The sequence below is a fragment of the Liolophura sinensis genome, chromosome 4 (assembly GCF_032854445.1).
Source record: "Liolophura sinensis isolate JHLJ2023 chromosome 4, CUHK_Ljap_v2, whole genome shotgun sequence".
NCBI lineage: Eukaryota > Metazoa > Mollusca > Polyplacophora > Chitonida > Chitonidae > Liolophura > Liolophura sinensis.
In genome coordinates, this window is record NC_088298.1 from 1788273 (window position 1) to 1805023 (window position 16751).

General features: G+C 39.3%; 1 protein-coding gene across 3 annotated transcripts in view; it reads right to left on the bottom strand.

The window, feature by feature from the left end:
* Positions 1–16751, bottom strand: part of LOC135464562 (uncharacterized) — a 60314-nt gene that overhangs the window by 13360 nt on the left and 30203 nt on the right. The window contains exon 1 of one of the 3 annotated variants that reach the window (XM_064741987.1): positions 10930–11126. The exons of 1 other annotated variant lie outside the window; for it this stretch is intronic. The gene's annotated coding sequence lies outside the window, so the exon portion shown is untranslated. Of the gene's footprint in view, positions 1–2328; positions 2447–10929; positions 11127–16751 lie in introns of those variants that run through there. One more of the 3 variants, XM_064741988.1, reaches the window with a different exon arrangement.

Genomic DNA, 16751 nt, shown 5'->3' on the forward strand with positions numbered 1-16751 from the left:
CCCGGTCAAAAAGGGCTAATTTCCAAAATTGCTCACAGGAAATGGTAACTTGGTTAGACAATGGCAATATCTATACTCACTACCAGTGGGCAGAGATGATTTATTTCACTGATTTACACCTAGTAACCTCACCAAATCAGACTGATGAACAATCACACTATTCATTCTTATCTTATAGTTACCCTCATTTTTCAACATTTTCAAACTCCTCTGTAACCAAGCAAATCAATTCTGGGGTCATTTTTCATAATAATGACATGCATAAATTCTGCTGAGAAAAGTGCTTCATTGGTCAAATAGGTTGAAGAATTACAGTGGGCCAAATCAATAATTCAGATGATCAGAATAATGAATGTTTCGCACACAATTTTATTGCTAGTTTTACAGATTTTTGTACTGTACACAATGTGTGATTTGAACACCCTTTGTACCCACAGACCAGGGTCATATCTAGAGTCAGTTAAGCTCTGGACAGCGTTTTTGCTCCGAAACTGTTGGACACCCAAACTACAAGTACTCAAGTGCTGTGCTAAAACTAATGTGTAAATGAACAAAAATATGATGGTTTCATCACCTGGCATTAAAGAGTATTGTTTTCATACACATTTCTTCCATTCACCGACTAAAAAGCTCTCAGAAAGCATAATTTTGAATTGCATTTTATAAAGAATTTCTTTATGTACATTGACATCTGTCATCTTTAAAGTTTGGGATCAGAACATTTTATTTTTTATTCTAGATATGGCCCTGCAGTCAAGCTGCTATCACCTGCGATAGACCAGGGTCCGGTTCAAAACTGGTTTAAGACTTAATACCAGATTTAACTTTAAGCCAAGTCTTCAATTTTGAACTTAGCCTAACAAAAACTGTATACCAGTATATTAAATATGAACTAAAACTGCTGCTGTTATACTTAATACTTTGGAGAAATGCATTGGCTGCAAGAGTTTGCATAAAATTTTAAATACAAAATATGACTTAATACCAGTTAGGTAATACACTTTCAAACAACTGGGCCCAGAACGACAATCTGTCTACAGTATACAGTATACACACACACATGGCATATTTGGTGGATTGGCTGTTACGTCATTGCCGGAGAAAATGCTGTGGAACATCCAGGTTTATTTGGTCAAGTAATAATACAAGCCATGTCTACATGGTAGATTCACTGGACTATCCTATAACATCCTCCTCTTCAAAAGAGATGCTAAACTAAGCCTCCTGTCTGCGGTTTATCTTCACAGAGAACTTCACATCTTCATCGGCATCTGTACAAGTGTGTCTAATCCATAGCAGATGGTGAGCTGTACTCCTCATGTCAGGCTACAGGTTCAAAACACAGGAGCTCTTACCTACCCAAAGTCCAACCCATCTTCTCTCAACACATACAGTACTATATAACAAGGAGCGAATGTCAGCCGTTTTGAATTTCGTAAGCTGACAACTGGTGTCTCACATAAGATTACAACAAATAAAGCAAAGCCCACCCTCTCTGTTCTCTGTCTCATACTAAGGTATCATTCCGACAAAATCCCACTTTTCCAACGTTTTCTCTTAATTTCTGGAGCAACACTTAATTCCAATTTCTGTAGGCAGAACTGTGGCCGAACATCCTGCTCTGTAAAATTCTGGATGATTTCATTAGTTGATTTGCCGACTTGTTTTGATGCTAGCTCCGGTGATAATTATGACCGATGACACAGCCGAATAAAGGTGAGACTAAACAATGAAATCCCTCAGAATTTGAAAATACGGCATATAACAATGCATTTCCGCCAATACACAAATATCAGCAATGGTGGAATTCGCTCCATGCAATATTGTGTGTGTGAGAGACTAGATTAGATTGCATGTACTTGCAGATAAGAGCTCCTGTGGTTCAGAGTGCCATGCTACCAAATCCCCCGACACCAGCTCACAGCTAACGCACTAATAGTGCGCCACAAGCTTACTACTCACTCACAACAACTCACACTCCTAGCTCACAACTAGCTTACTGCTAGCTCACATCTAATGCACTACTAGCTCACCACTATGCACCACACACACTAGTGCCCCACTAGCACACCGCTAGTGCACCACAAGCACACTACTATTGCACCAAAAGCACACTACTAGTGCACCACAAGCACACTACTAGTGCACCACAAGCACACTACTAGTGCACCACTAGCAGGTTAGAGGTTTATAATACACCTGGTAAAATGCACTACTATTTAATACAACAATAAATCTGATTGCTATTGTGTAAGTGAAAAATACAGTTTTATACCTAAACAATTCACAAGTACATGTACACTGAAGTCTATGTCGCACACAGCTTACCTAATATACTCAGACTGAAGGCATATTGTTGAGCGTATACACAGTAAAGAGGGTACATGGAACTTCCGCAAAGTATCCAGAAGATGATACAGAAATGATGGTTGCCATGGTAACTGATCCGACACTTATTTACAGCCTCAATCCCTGAACGTCACCATGGTAAATCCTCATCAGATTATTAGTGGAGGTAAAAGTTTGGAACAGCCACTTAATAATCAGCCTCTCTGTGCCTGCAGATCCACTTACTGCCCACATCACACAGACAACACCCAGATGATGCTGTGCTTAGGGGACTGTACTGTACTATCGGTGTGGGCCCTGCCTATGGAGGGCTCCACTATCTCACCCCACTCCCCAACAATCTCTCCCCTACCCCTACATCTTACAGCACCACATGTAAGCTGTTAAGACACATGTGATCCTGGGTGAGGTGTGGTGGGGGTTTGGAGGGGGAGGCATGGGTCTGATATCACCTTCTGAACAACACAAAAGGGGTAAAGATCGCTAAAGTAGAGAGCTAAGCTAGACAGTATTAGGATATTCATTTATAAACCCTTGTGCAGTAAAGCATATTGTCTCATCATTTATACACATCATATATACTGACCAAAAATTTATTTCTTTTATTTGATTGGCGTTTTACGCCATGCACAAGAATGTTTCACTTATACCACCACGACCAGCATTATGGTGGTAGAAAACCGGGCAGAGCCCGAGGAAAACCCATGACCATATGCAGGTTGCTGGAATAGTGTCGCGCAAATTGTAAATGTTGTTTAACAAATGTTTTTCAATTTGGGCACATGTTTTGTAGGCCAATATTTTCAGATATAAAGAAACCGCAACTTAATGTTTTATAAGTGAGTGAGTGCTTGGGTTTAACATTGTACTTAACAATCTTTCAGTCATATGATGACGAAATAATCCTTAGAGTGCATGTAATGTGCCTCCTTGTTGCAGGACAGATTTCCAATGCTCTTTTATCTAGTGCTGCTTCACCGAAGGCAAGTAAGCTATCCCGCCTGAGCTATTATACTGATATAAGTCAACCTATCCTTTCAGTATGCCCTTCACGCTGAAACCTCTTTTAAGATCTTAGGTGTGGCGTGACCCAGGATTGACCCTGGGTCTTCTGCTCCTGTAATGTTTATGTACATGTATATGTAGCAAAACATAGTGTCCATATATAGTATTACTTTTACTTATTCTTTTTGTACATTCTGTTTACACGTACCTTAATTTCTCAACTGTTTCGCATATGAAAAAGCAACATTTAGTGCAATATGTGCACATTTATAATTAAATTACAAAGAGAAAACTACACTGGTACTTGAATTGGCCAATTCCTGGGCTTTACATGAAGTAGCCTCAAAATATTTATTATAAAACATTACAGAAGTTAAGTATTACTTTAACTTTTCGCAAATGAAAGAGCAACTTTCAGTACAATTTTGCTCATTTTAATTTGATTTTGAGGACAAATTTACATTGGTTGCATTGGCCAATTTCGGAGCTGCAAACAAAGTTTAACTTTATCAGTCTACACTGAATATTGCCTTCAGAATATGCTTGAATAAACACTTTGCAAACATGTGAAAAGGTTGATTAATGACAGTACAAGTATATGATGACTTTTTCAGAGTATTTAAGCTTAGACTTGACTTCACATCTATAAGTTAATTACATTGCCCATTTCCTCAAAATTTTGTGAATTTCCTTTCAATACTATAGGTTCAGAGAATCGCGATGACCAGAAATGGTGGACAGGCAGGCAGACAGACAGACAGGCAGACTGACAGACAGGGAAGCAAAAATCGTAATTCTGTTGTTAGAGATTAAGATTTTGGGCAAATTTAACTTTATCATCAATCTTCTTCAGTTCCAAAGGCCAAGATATTGGCCATGTTTCAAATCGCAACATAACTGACAAGAAGGTTCTCTCCCCAAAATCAATGCATTGACTGATTGACTGAGTGATTGCATTTGGCATGCTCAACAATGTCAATGATACCTGTCATTAATGTGGTTGTCAAGAAAGTAATGGGAAATCACAAAGAAATTGAACACTACGCAGAATTAAGGAGAGCAATAATAAATACATTTTACCCAGGAGTACTATTTCAGTTATTACTGAATACTTTTCCAAGCCTGCAATAATCAACAAACAAAATTTTATCAAATTCACTCAGACAGACTGTGAGACAGACAAGGAGGTACAATCTACCGAATTCTAATAGATATTAAAGTCCTCAATGAAATGAATTTACAAATAGTTAGGGAAAGCAGTGGAGACAAAGCATAGCCCAGTAAAATGCCTAAAACTTGACCTAACAGTTGAGAAAAGCAGTTGAGACAAAGCACAGCCCAGTAGAATGGCTAAAACTTGACCAAACAGTTGAGGAAAGCAGTTGAGACAAAGTACAGCCCAGTAGAATGACTAAGACTTGAGCTAACAGTTGAGGAAAGCAGTTGAGACAAAGCATAGCCCAGTAGAATGGCTAAAACTTGACCTAACAGTTGAGGAAAGCAGTTGAGACAAAGCATAGCCCAGTAGAACGGCTAAAACTTGACCAAACAGTTGAGGAAAGCAGTTGAGACAAAGCATAGCCCAGAAGAATGGCTAAAACTTGACCAAACAGTTGAGGAAAGCAGTTGAGACAAAGCATAGCCCAGTAGAACGGCTAAAACTTGACCAAACAGTTGACAAAAGCAGTTGAGACAAAGCATAGCCCAGTAGAACGGCTAAAACTTGACCAAACAGTTGAGGAAAGCAGTTGAGACAAAGCACAGCCCAGTAGAACGGCTAAAACTCGACCTAACAGTTGACGAAAGCAGTTGAGACAAAGTACAGCCCAGTAGAATGGCTAAAACTTGACCAAACACACAGGTTAAAGAGTTTAAGATAGTTATCATGATCCTCATAAGAAAGTGCAAATTTGAGTTATAATTTCAACTCTTTCAGGAGTAGTCAATCAGAATTGCTAGTCAAACAGACAATCAGATGAATCTGAACAATTACATTTTAACTACCTGAGCTTTTATCTTTAGCAAATAAACTTCTTATCAGATTCAATTCAATGATATAGCGTGTTCATTGCCATGAATAGATGTAGCACAAGAAAGTTCATTAAAGATCCTCAAACTCTCCACTGAGCTTTCATCCTTCCTATCCCTCATACCCTATCCTTACTGGCCTGAAGCATCCCAAACCATGTTCCCCTCCCCCTCTCCATCCCCTCAGCCTGCCAGACACCCTCAGTCAGGCTGCCAGCACATTAAGGTTGATCTCCCGCTCCCCATCCCAGCAGTAGCACCAAGAATAGCAACCCATAAGATTCCCTCTATCCAGTAGATATTAGTCAGCCCAGCTTCCTGCAACCAGTTCATGTCATCTGTGTACAGATCTGAACGGCAGCACAACCGTGTGTATGTGCATACCATTACACCGTCTCTCTGTAGCATCGGATTAATACAGAACACTGCAGAAATGCAGCAAAGACTTTCTCTACAACGGTGAACATAATTAGAGCATGTGCAATGATTTTCAATCCAGCCAATTTATTGTTTTAGTTAACACATGAATAACACAAATATAGATATACAAAGGGAACATATCTACAGAAACCTTACAGTGTAAAGTAAGCTACAGCTACCTTGATCTGATGCACGGTCTGGTTTCAAATGACCACAAATCTCTTATATTAAATATTTTAATATTTATTTATTTATATGATTGGTGTTTTGTGCCGTACTCAAAAATCTATTCACTTAATTATGGTGAAAGTGAACCCACAGCGATGCTCAGGTCAAGACCTTTTGTAATATGAGAGTGTATTATACTATGTTAACAAGAAGGATGCACACAAATTGTCGTAGAAAAATTAGGCAGGAATGGACAATGACTACTGTATACTTGAGATGACTCAAATTACAATAGGTAACAATGTAGGTACATGCACAAGATTCCCACTTACTACTGAATGATTTGATTTATTTAACAGCTGTAAAACACATTGCATGTTTTTTCCCCTTATATGAGGTTTTTGGGTGAAGGAAACCAGAGTGATCACCAAAAACCACTATCCTTCAGCAGGTAAATGTATCGGTACTTGAAATAACCTTCTGATTTAAAGTTAGGGCATGCAACCCTTTGGTAATGGTCTGCTCCAAAGTTAGGGCATACAACTCTTTGCTAATGGTCTACTCCAAAGTTAGGGCATGTAGCCCTTTGATAATGGTCTACTCCAAAGTTAGGGCATACAACTCTTTGATAATGGTCTACTCCAAAGTTAGGGCATGTAACCCATTGGTAATGGTCTACTCCAAAGTTAGGGCATACAACCCTTTGGTAATGGTCTATTCCAAAGTTAGGGCAGGCAACTCTTGGTAATGGTCTATTCCAAATACATGTAGCTGTATATGTATCAAAGTCTAAAACTTATGCATGGAGCAAATAAAAATAAGTCAAGAATTCAGAGCAACTGCTGGTACTGAGCATAGATACAAAACTCAGCCTCTTATCACCATGGCAACAGCCCTATCTTTTTTTCCCTCGCACCAGGTTAACGATGAAGGAACACAGGTGCTCCTCTCAGTGTTATTCTATTTTTTCTGTTGTCTGCATCAATGTATATTGTTAGCTCACATGAATAGGGACAAGAGAAGTCTTTTCCTGAAGATACAATCCATGATAACAGCTCACATTATTCGTAAACACACCAAGAAAGTATTCTCTGACTCATCGGACCAATGAAAACAGCTTGTTAGAGCAGGTGGAGGACAGTTGTTGGAAAGGTTTCTCATAGCTCGATCTGAAGTGCAACATTAAAGAAAGTTGGACTGGTTTTTCAGGTTTTTAAAGATTTTGATTGTGCGGCTCACTTTTTGTAGGCCTCTAGGTGACAACGATCGTTTGATGGCGCTTGACTGTGGCTGTTTGCCTCGCAAAATTACTGGCCTCCCAGTATGGTGTGTTTCACACGTGGAAAGCAGGGCCATGCGTATCTAGGAAAACATTCCTCTCCGGCTGTAAGTGGGAAAGTCGGGCAGCAACCTGCGGATGGTCGAGGGTTTCCCCCGGGCTGTGCCCAGTTTCCACTCACCATAATGCTGGCCACTGTTGTATAAGTGAAATATTCTGAGTACGGCATAAAACACCAATCGAATAAATAAATAAATAAATAAATATGAGAACTTTTTAAGGGTAAACTATCAAATTTGTGTTCAATTTATTTGATACTTTTAATACAGCTTGTTTAGCTTGGCCAGCCAACAATTTGGGAGCTCAAAACCTTTCCAAGAACTGCACTGACTCTAGATATGGCCCTGGGAAAGTCCTCTAACAGTAACAGTTAGATGGTAGAGGAAACTGTACTTCTTAGTTATTATGATCTGCATAATAGTCAAGTTTCCTGATGTTGAAGAGCTGGATTTATGTCTCAGGCCTCCTTCAGGTCAGAAACTGATTGGATGTATCTCATGAGAATATCACCCAAGGCCACAAGTAAAAATTACTTGTTTCCCTTTGTGAACTGAACAAAAAATCAGGCAGAACGCCCATTTATTTAAGACATTCCCTGAAATTTAAGACCAGTGCTATGTCATACAATGAGTTACTTGAAGGTCTTACTTTCTTTTTTGGTGCATAAATATTTCAGAAGTTTGTGAAAAAACAATCTATCGTCAATACCTTTGCGAAATGCTCCCGTTTGTTGCGCTCTTTAATATTGCACATGTGAATGTAATACCATCGAAAATGGACATGTGCACCATTTGCCACAGCTAATATTTTATTCGAAACAACTAAAAAATAAAATATAATTGAAAAATAAGGGAGGCCGATATATTTTGAACTTGAACTGAAGGTGATGGGAAACATGAAATTTTTTAATGAGGCCTCAGGTGCATAAACCAGCCAGAAACCCTATATGAAGATGTGTATATACAACACAAAGATCATAGGGCATCCTATCCATGTCCTGATGCCAGTACATCTAGACCCTTTCACATTTATAATCCTGTAAGACATAATGGCCACCAAGAGAAGAAAAAACCCAGCTCTTAACTGACATCTTTTAAGGTTAAACCTGATACTGTAAATAACTTCTGGCCTAGACTGACCAAGCCAGTGTTTGACCATCCTCCAGCCAGCTGTGGTCAACCCTTCAGACACTGTTGTTACAACTGACTCTCATCACAACAACTTTATCTCTAACAGGGCAATTTGTTTACAGCCTGGCTTCCTAAAGGTGAAATCTTAAACCTCAGCCAGATCTTCATGTGATAGAGACCTACCCCCCCCCCCCCCACCAACCTTGGGTAATGGATTTATGCATTCTGGATACAAAGTTATCTACAAGTGCCTCCATGAAAAGTCCTGATGAAGTATTCCGCCTTCTGTGCTTTTTGTTTCCCCCAGAAACCATTTTATGCTTATATTGTCTTTAACTGTATGCATTTTGGTCATAACCTGATTTCCCTTCTAATGTCTGTTCTCATTTCTTTGCAGATATAACTTATGCATGACCATGGGTTTGTTCCAGACTCTGCTTGGTTTCCTTCCACCCTCATATACGTGAAAAATTCTTGAATATGGAGTAAAATTCCAATCAAATAAATAAATAAATAAATCTTTGCAGATATTCATGTTTTCTACTATATCTCCAAATTCCTCAACTTTTTCGCCTATGAAATGCCAACTTTCAGCGCAATTTATCCATATTTGATTTTGGAGACAAAACTACATTGGTTGTCTTGGCCACTTTCAGGGCTTCACAAACAGTATGCACAAGTAAAAAGGTTGAAGAATTACAGTACATCACTGAGTCCTTATCTTCTCATCACTATTTATTTATTTATTTATTTATTTATTTGATTGGTGTTTTATGCCGTGCTCAAGAATATTTCACTTATACGACAGTGGCCAGCATTATGGTGAGTGGAAACTGGGCACAGCCCAGGGGGAAACCCACGACCATCCGCAGGTTGCTGGCAGACCTTCCCACATAAGGCTGGAGAGGAAGCCAGCATGAGCTGGACTTGAACTCACAGCGACCACATTGGTGAGAGACTTCTGGGTCATTACGCTGCGCTAGCGCGCTGCACAACTGAGCCACGGAGGCCCCCTCTCATCGCTAACTGGCAGAAAGGAAATATGTCCATACGTTGGACTTGAAAATTCTTCAAATTCTTTACAGATATTCACATGCTACTAAACAATAATTATTCTGCAACACTGGCACAGAAGAATTATATTCGTGGTGAGCATGTATATGTAAAATCGTTCAAGCTCTTTTCTGAAATTCATACCTGAATATAACAATTACCTGGGAAGACAATCGTGAAAATTTGTTAGTATCAACAACTATCATTACGAAGCTGACAAATTAAAGGGCAGTAGCCAGGGGTGCAAGGGCCTTTCCACACCAATCAAAACCTGGTAAGGTCTTGCTTGCTGCACTTTTGACAGGTCTTGATTTTGATTGGACAGAATTGGAGGACAGTTGTATGACAACTGCAGTCATTCATCACCACTCAGGAGTTTGTAAACAAAGGGCTGAAGTAAGAGCTACCAGACAGAAAGAGGGTGGAGGAGAGGGAGTGTGGGTGGAGTAGCGGTGGCTGAAGAGCAGAGGAGTATCTTTAGCTTCTGACTGCATGGTCCAGAATCAACTGATGGACATATGGTTTCCATGGCAAACTTGGGGTCAGTTTTGCTACTGAGGGTCAAGAGGGTGAAGATTGCACTGGTCCTTGCCACGATATTTCTTCTGAAAGTTTATTTGGCCAGAGAATACCAACAATAATTTGCACTGCACAAAAAGATGGTGGAATTGAAACCCTAACTCCCTACTCATCCACCCCCACCCCCTTCAAAACTCCTTCAAAATTTATATTTTGATTTCTGTAAAATTATTGCTGAGAATACCTTCTGGGGCCTCAGTTATCACTACCATGCACAGACCAACTGTACATGTTTACATCTGTAAGTGAACACAACCTGGAATCTTAACAGTATTCTGGTTTGAGGTCATCTCATATCAATAAATACATAGACACCCAGACACTCTCAAGGGTCAAAACTGTCACTATTATAAACAAGAAGAAATTTATTTCCTTTAGCTCTATTTTCAATGTTATTAACATGTCAAATGTGAAGATAGTGGTTTGTCTTCCTTTGAGACAAATGCACCAAAAAAAAGCATGACTTCAATTCTTCTTCTAGTCGGGATTCAACTGACAAATCTTAGTGTTGGTAAATATATAGGATTCTCTACCATTCAGATTTCTGTTTGAAGATACTCAAAAGGACAGATTAAATTCCATAGAGAATATAAGCATAACAAAACTGTGCAGGGGGCCTCTTGACAAACAGACAAAAATGACTTCCGATGAAAAAGTAAAATTCAGGTGAGTACAAATGGTAGCATTTAAGTTCCCTGACTTCTGTTTTGGTACAGTAATCCTGCCTTCTCCACCAGTGAGACAACCCAACTTAAAACATGCCTACGAAAACAGATCACCCTCTCAGCCTCAGGCCAAAAAAAAGAAAACCATGGCAGAAAAACTTTGCCCAAAAAGAAAAAACAAATTTCTGGCTACCTGAAATAACTTTTTGATCCCTTTTCTCACGTGCTTCAGTAGTTTAAAGCATCACCTTGATCTATCTTCTCCAATTTGTAATTCTACTCTGTAGTCTAATGTTTCACATTAATTGATGTAATCATTTCCGATTCTAACGACAATATCTAAGAAAAAGGTCGGGATAAATCAGATCTAGTTTCCATAAACACCCTTGTGTTGATTCTGGCACTGAGAGCCTATCTGAGCTTGCCTCAGTTTAGCAGTGCCTGCAGGGAAAAGGCCTCAGGGGCAGAGGTCAGGGGTGAGAGGTTGCATGAGGTCAAAGACACACCTCTACCCAAGCTTGTTCCAAATAATACAGCAAGGGTGGAACAGTGCTACAATGTCTAACTTTTATTTCCGTCATACTTATACCTACATATATAGAGTCCTAGAGCCCATGGGTCTTCTTCAGCCCATTATCTGACAGATAGTATTACTGGGAGGCCAATTTGAGACTGAAAACTCCGGAAGGATGGAACATATGTGAAAAATATTTACTGCCCTACCAGAAAGCCTGTGTGTGTGTGTGTGTGCGCGTGTGTACACCCTGCTGAAGGTTTAGAAGATACCTGGCTTGTAGCTATGGTTACCACAGTCATTGCATAACTTCCTGAACCTGACTTACATCAGATACCACCCACAAAAGCACCACTAAATTAAGCTAGATCTACTCATTCCAACACAACATGCCTTTCAAGGAGTATGGGACTATCCCATATTTGTGCTAAAATTTGGACTCCTGGTCTCCTCATTTTAGACAAAATATTTATAATTCTAGCGGGAATATTGAGCTCCATTTTTCTCACATGGTTAGACCATCTAATGAACAACACACTCACATCTTTACTTTTCCAAGAGGCTGGTAAAGAAATGTAATATTCTACTTTCAATACTACTTATATCTGTCCCAAATTTTAGAAGAATTAGGGTAAAATACAGTTACAAGACTTCTAGGCCTTAATTACATTATAATTTTCAAAAATGCATTTCATTATTGTTAGTAAAGAAGGACCAGTGTACCTGTGATAATAAACATATTCATGTATACATGTGAATATAAACAAAGTTCAGTTCCTCTGACACACTTAGTTGTATTACATATATAGTACTGTACACACTGGACAGTATGTACATATACTGAATGCTACAGAAACTTCAGACATTGGACAGTATGTACATATACTGAATGCTACAGAAACGTCAGACACTGGACAGTATGTACATATACTGAATGCTAATGAAACGTCAGACACTGGACAGTATGTACATATACTGAATGCTACAGAAACTTCAGACATTGGACAGTATGTACATATACTGAATGCTACAGAAACGTCAGACACTGGACAGTATGTACATATACTGAATGCTAATGAAACGTCAGACACTGGACAGTATGTACATATACTGAATGCTACAGAAACTTCAGACATTGGACAGTATGTACATATACTGAATGCTACAGAAACGTCAGACACTGGACAGTATGTACATATACTGAATGCTACAGAAACGTCAGACACTGGACAGTATGTACATATACGGAATGCTACAGAAACTTCACACACTGGACAGTATGTACATATACTGAATGCTACAGAAACGTCAGACACTGGACAGTATGTACATATACGGAATGCTACAGAAACTTCAGACATTGGACAGTATGTACATATACTGAATGCTACAGAAACTTCAGACACTGGACAGTATGTACATATACTGAATGCTACAGAAACTTCACACACTGGACAGTATGTACATATACTGAATGTTACAGAAACTTCAGAAAATGAACAGTACATGTATACTGATGGATATAGACACTTCAGAAACTGGACAGTGTGTATACGGAATGTACTGAAACTTTAGAAATTGGACAGTGTGCATGCGGAGACCTACACAAACTTCAGAAATTGGACAGTATGGTGGATGTATTTTGTGGATCCTCACATGGCTTAAGCCATGTAGTGAAGTAAACCAGAACATGATGTACCCATTCTCCTGTTATCGGGTGATGACCTCATGCACCCTCCACAAGGCGGAATAAGTCAAAGGGTGGTGCTGGCTCCAATCCTGTTTACCTTTACATGTACCAGATCTGAGGTTTCCTCTGTACTGTGTTGGCACCAACTGCACTCAACACACCAGAGCTGTAACAGCCAGGGCAATTAGGGTGAGAAATGTACACTACAGTAGGTCCTTAACCCAATCTCTTACATCCACAGGACTCTGACTGAAAGATATACGACTGGGCCCATCTTGCTAAAGTGTTGTTTTCACGCAGCCAATTGATCTAGGAGTTGAAAGAGACATTTACATGTATATACCTTCAATAATCTTATCAAAGACAAATTTCCAAATGAACATTCAAAACAAAAAACCAAAAACAAAAAATGTTCCACAGAAGAACATACTCATACCAGAGAGAAACTGTCAGCAGTTTCAAATGTTGTAACCCATACATGGAACAGCAGTTATACTCTTATGTCTACAAAGCCAGCTATACATGTAGTTATTAATGGTTATTCCTAATCACATGTACCTTTTTGATAATCACTGATATTGTTATCACAGTGGGTCAAGGTGGACTCCTTAGCATGTCAGATGTAATAAGCGTGTCAGACGTAATAATCTTCTCACCAATGTGAGTTCAAGTCCAGCTCATGCTGGCTTCCTCTCCGGCCGTGTTAAAAAATGGGAAGGTCTGACAGTAACCTGTGGATGGTCATGGGTTCCCCCCCCCCCCCCCCCCGGGTTCTGTCCAGTTTTTGGCCACCATAATGCTGGCTGCCACTGTATAAGTGAAATATTCTTGAGTACCATGTTAAACACCAGACAAATAAATAAATGCAGTAGGCAGAAGGCACTCAAAAGAAAAGACAACAAATACCATTGCCTGCGTTACTAAGAAATTAAGAGTGGAGGCAAAACCTTAAAACAGCCACAGACAGTTTTTTCTAATGTGCTTGGTAATACCATAAATCAATTTTAATACATGTTTAATTTGGAAATCTTCTACGGAAATGGGATACTCATGTTACAGAAACCGAAACATCCCCCTCCCCCTCACCCCCACAGTCACATACTGACATCAGGCCAACCAGGGCCCTGTTGTCTTCCCTTTGACCTCTGGGTGCTGATTGGCAAGCAAGGCACCAACAAGTAGCATTAAAGTTTTTATAATGCTTTAATAATCATTAAAGTTTTTAGTATGACTCGACCTGGGTTTGAGCCTTCGATATTCTTGACTTTGATGCTCTATAACCATTAGGCCATCCAAGCGGCTATCCATGGGTATCTTGATATTTCAGGCCTGTGTACACCACCCCTCCAGACCCTCAACAGATTCAGAAATAGACCAGAAAACAGAAGGAAACACACCAGCCTCCTCTTTTGGGGATCCTAAAATATCCCATGAACTATCAGCCAGACTCCTGAAGTCAACATGACAGTCTCACTACTGCTTAACATACACAGGCTGTGTCCTGGGTTATGTTGGGGGTACAGTAGTATGAATAAATATACAATATTTCACCTAATGTTTAGCATTTTTCTGGATTCTAAATGATTCATCCTTCTTAGAGCCATTTAAGAATGTTTGGTGAAGTTTGATTAATTTCTTTTCAGAAAAACCTAGGTGTTGGCATCAACCGTATAATTTTAAGGCCTTTGTGTGCTTCTAAGAGTGGATTTTTACATATCAAACTACTGCTTCCTATAATTACAGTATACCTTTGATCTGACCCAACAAAAGCTAGATATATACCTATGTCAAAGTCCACATCAGAATAACAAGAACAGACATATATAATATTGTCAAAAATTGTCTGAAACATAAATCTGAGGTAGACCTCACTGTTGTGAAGCCATGTACATGGCTGTATCATGTTTCCTGTTCAAACAATCATGTACCATAACCATAAATGAACCAAAGCTCAAGGTGCACAACTCACCCAATATTTGTTTATTTGATTGGTGTTTTATGCGGTAATCAGGACTATTTCACACTTGGTGTTTAACGCGGTACTCAGGACTATTTCACAATTGGTGTTTTACACAGTACTCAGGACTATTGCACAATTGGTGTTTAACGCGGTACTCAGGACTATTTCACAATTGGTGTTTTACGCAGTACTCAGGACTATTGCACAACTGGTGTTTAACGCGGCACTCAGGACTATTTCACAATTGGTGTTTTCTGTGGCACTCGGGACTATTTCACAATTGGTGTTTTACGCAGTACTCAGGACTATTTCACAACTGGTGTTTAACGCGGTACTCAGGACTATTTCACAATTGGTGTTTTCTGTGGCACTCGGGACTATTTCATTTATTCGGCAGCGGACAGCATTTATGGAGGGAGGAAACTGGGCAAAGCCTTAGGGAAACCCACAACCATTCACAGGTTGCCGGTAGACCTTCCCACATATGGCCAGAGAGGACGCCCAATATGTTTGGAAAATTCATTCAAGTCAAAAACAGGACAACAACATTCATAATTTGATCAAAAATGGATGTAATTGCCCAAAGCTCAAACTACTTTGTAATTTATCTTGGTGAAACCATGTGACAAGTTTCATTTATAACAAATATGATGACTGAAAATGTCTTATAAACTGTGTGTGATGAATTGACTGAGCATCAGCATACTGTCCCCTCCAGTTCTGTTAGGGGAAGTGGTGGAGGGGGAGGGGTTAAAAAGTTTTCACAAAAGCTATTTAAGTTCTCTCTGCTACAATTAAATACATTCACAATGTTTACTTGTCTGATTGCTGTTCAATTAACAGCACTTTCAACATTATTTTCAATATATCATGATGGTGACGCCTCACTGGAGCTTGTGGTGTCAACTGCCATCATCATCATCCTCAACGTCAGCGCCTGCCTTAATACAGATTTAACTTTTGTTAGACACCGACACCTTTTAAAGAGAACGGAGTTGGAGTTTACCTCAAGTCTGAGTATTTCCAAATGTTCACCTTCATTATGATCTTCAGATAATGGTTTAAATGCAGAAAGTTCGAACATGCTACTGCCACTGTATGGCCGACATACTGTCATTCATGTAAGACTGCCTCAATCTGTCTACACTATACAGATAACACAACTGTGTACATGTATGAACAGATTTACAAGCACATGGAATCTCATCCTGGTTCACAGCAACACACATCATTCTACTTTCATGTACATAAATGTATATAGTTGATTAGGTAAGTCAATATATTGGCTAAAAGAAACATTCCCTAGTTCCTCAGATTTTTCACATGTAAAACAGCAACTTTCAGTGCAATTTATGCAGATTATTTGTAACTTGATTTTAGAGACAAAACTACATGTTGGTTGGGTTGGACATTTTCAAGGCTTCACAAAAAGTATAATTTTATCAGTCCACACAGAATAATGCCCTCAAAAAATGTTTGAAGAAACGCTTGGAAAATATGCGAAAAGATTGAAGAATAGTTACAGTAGAAAACTGAATAGATGTGATCATGCATTCTCCACTCCTGCAACTACCCTTAAACTTACAGTCACAAAACTTCCATATACATAATGTTTCCAAACGAACATACTCGTTAGGGAAATCAACATGCATACATGTATAACCTCTAGAATTTATCAGATTCTCCTCGTTGCATAATGGGAGTCCTCTATGGCTGTACGTGAGAAGGTCTACCAGCAACCTACAGATGGTCGTGGGTTTTCTTCCTGGGTTTCGTCCTCCCATAACACTGGCCGCTGTCATAGAAGTGAAATATTCTTGTGTACTGAGCAAAGTACCAGTCAAATAATTA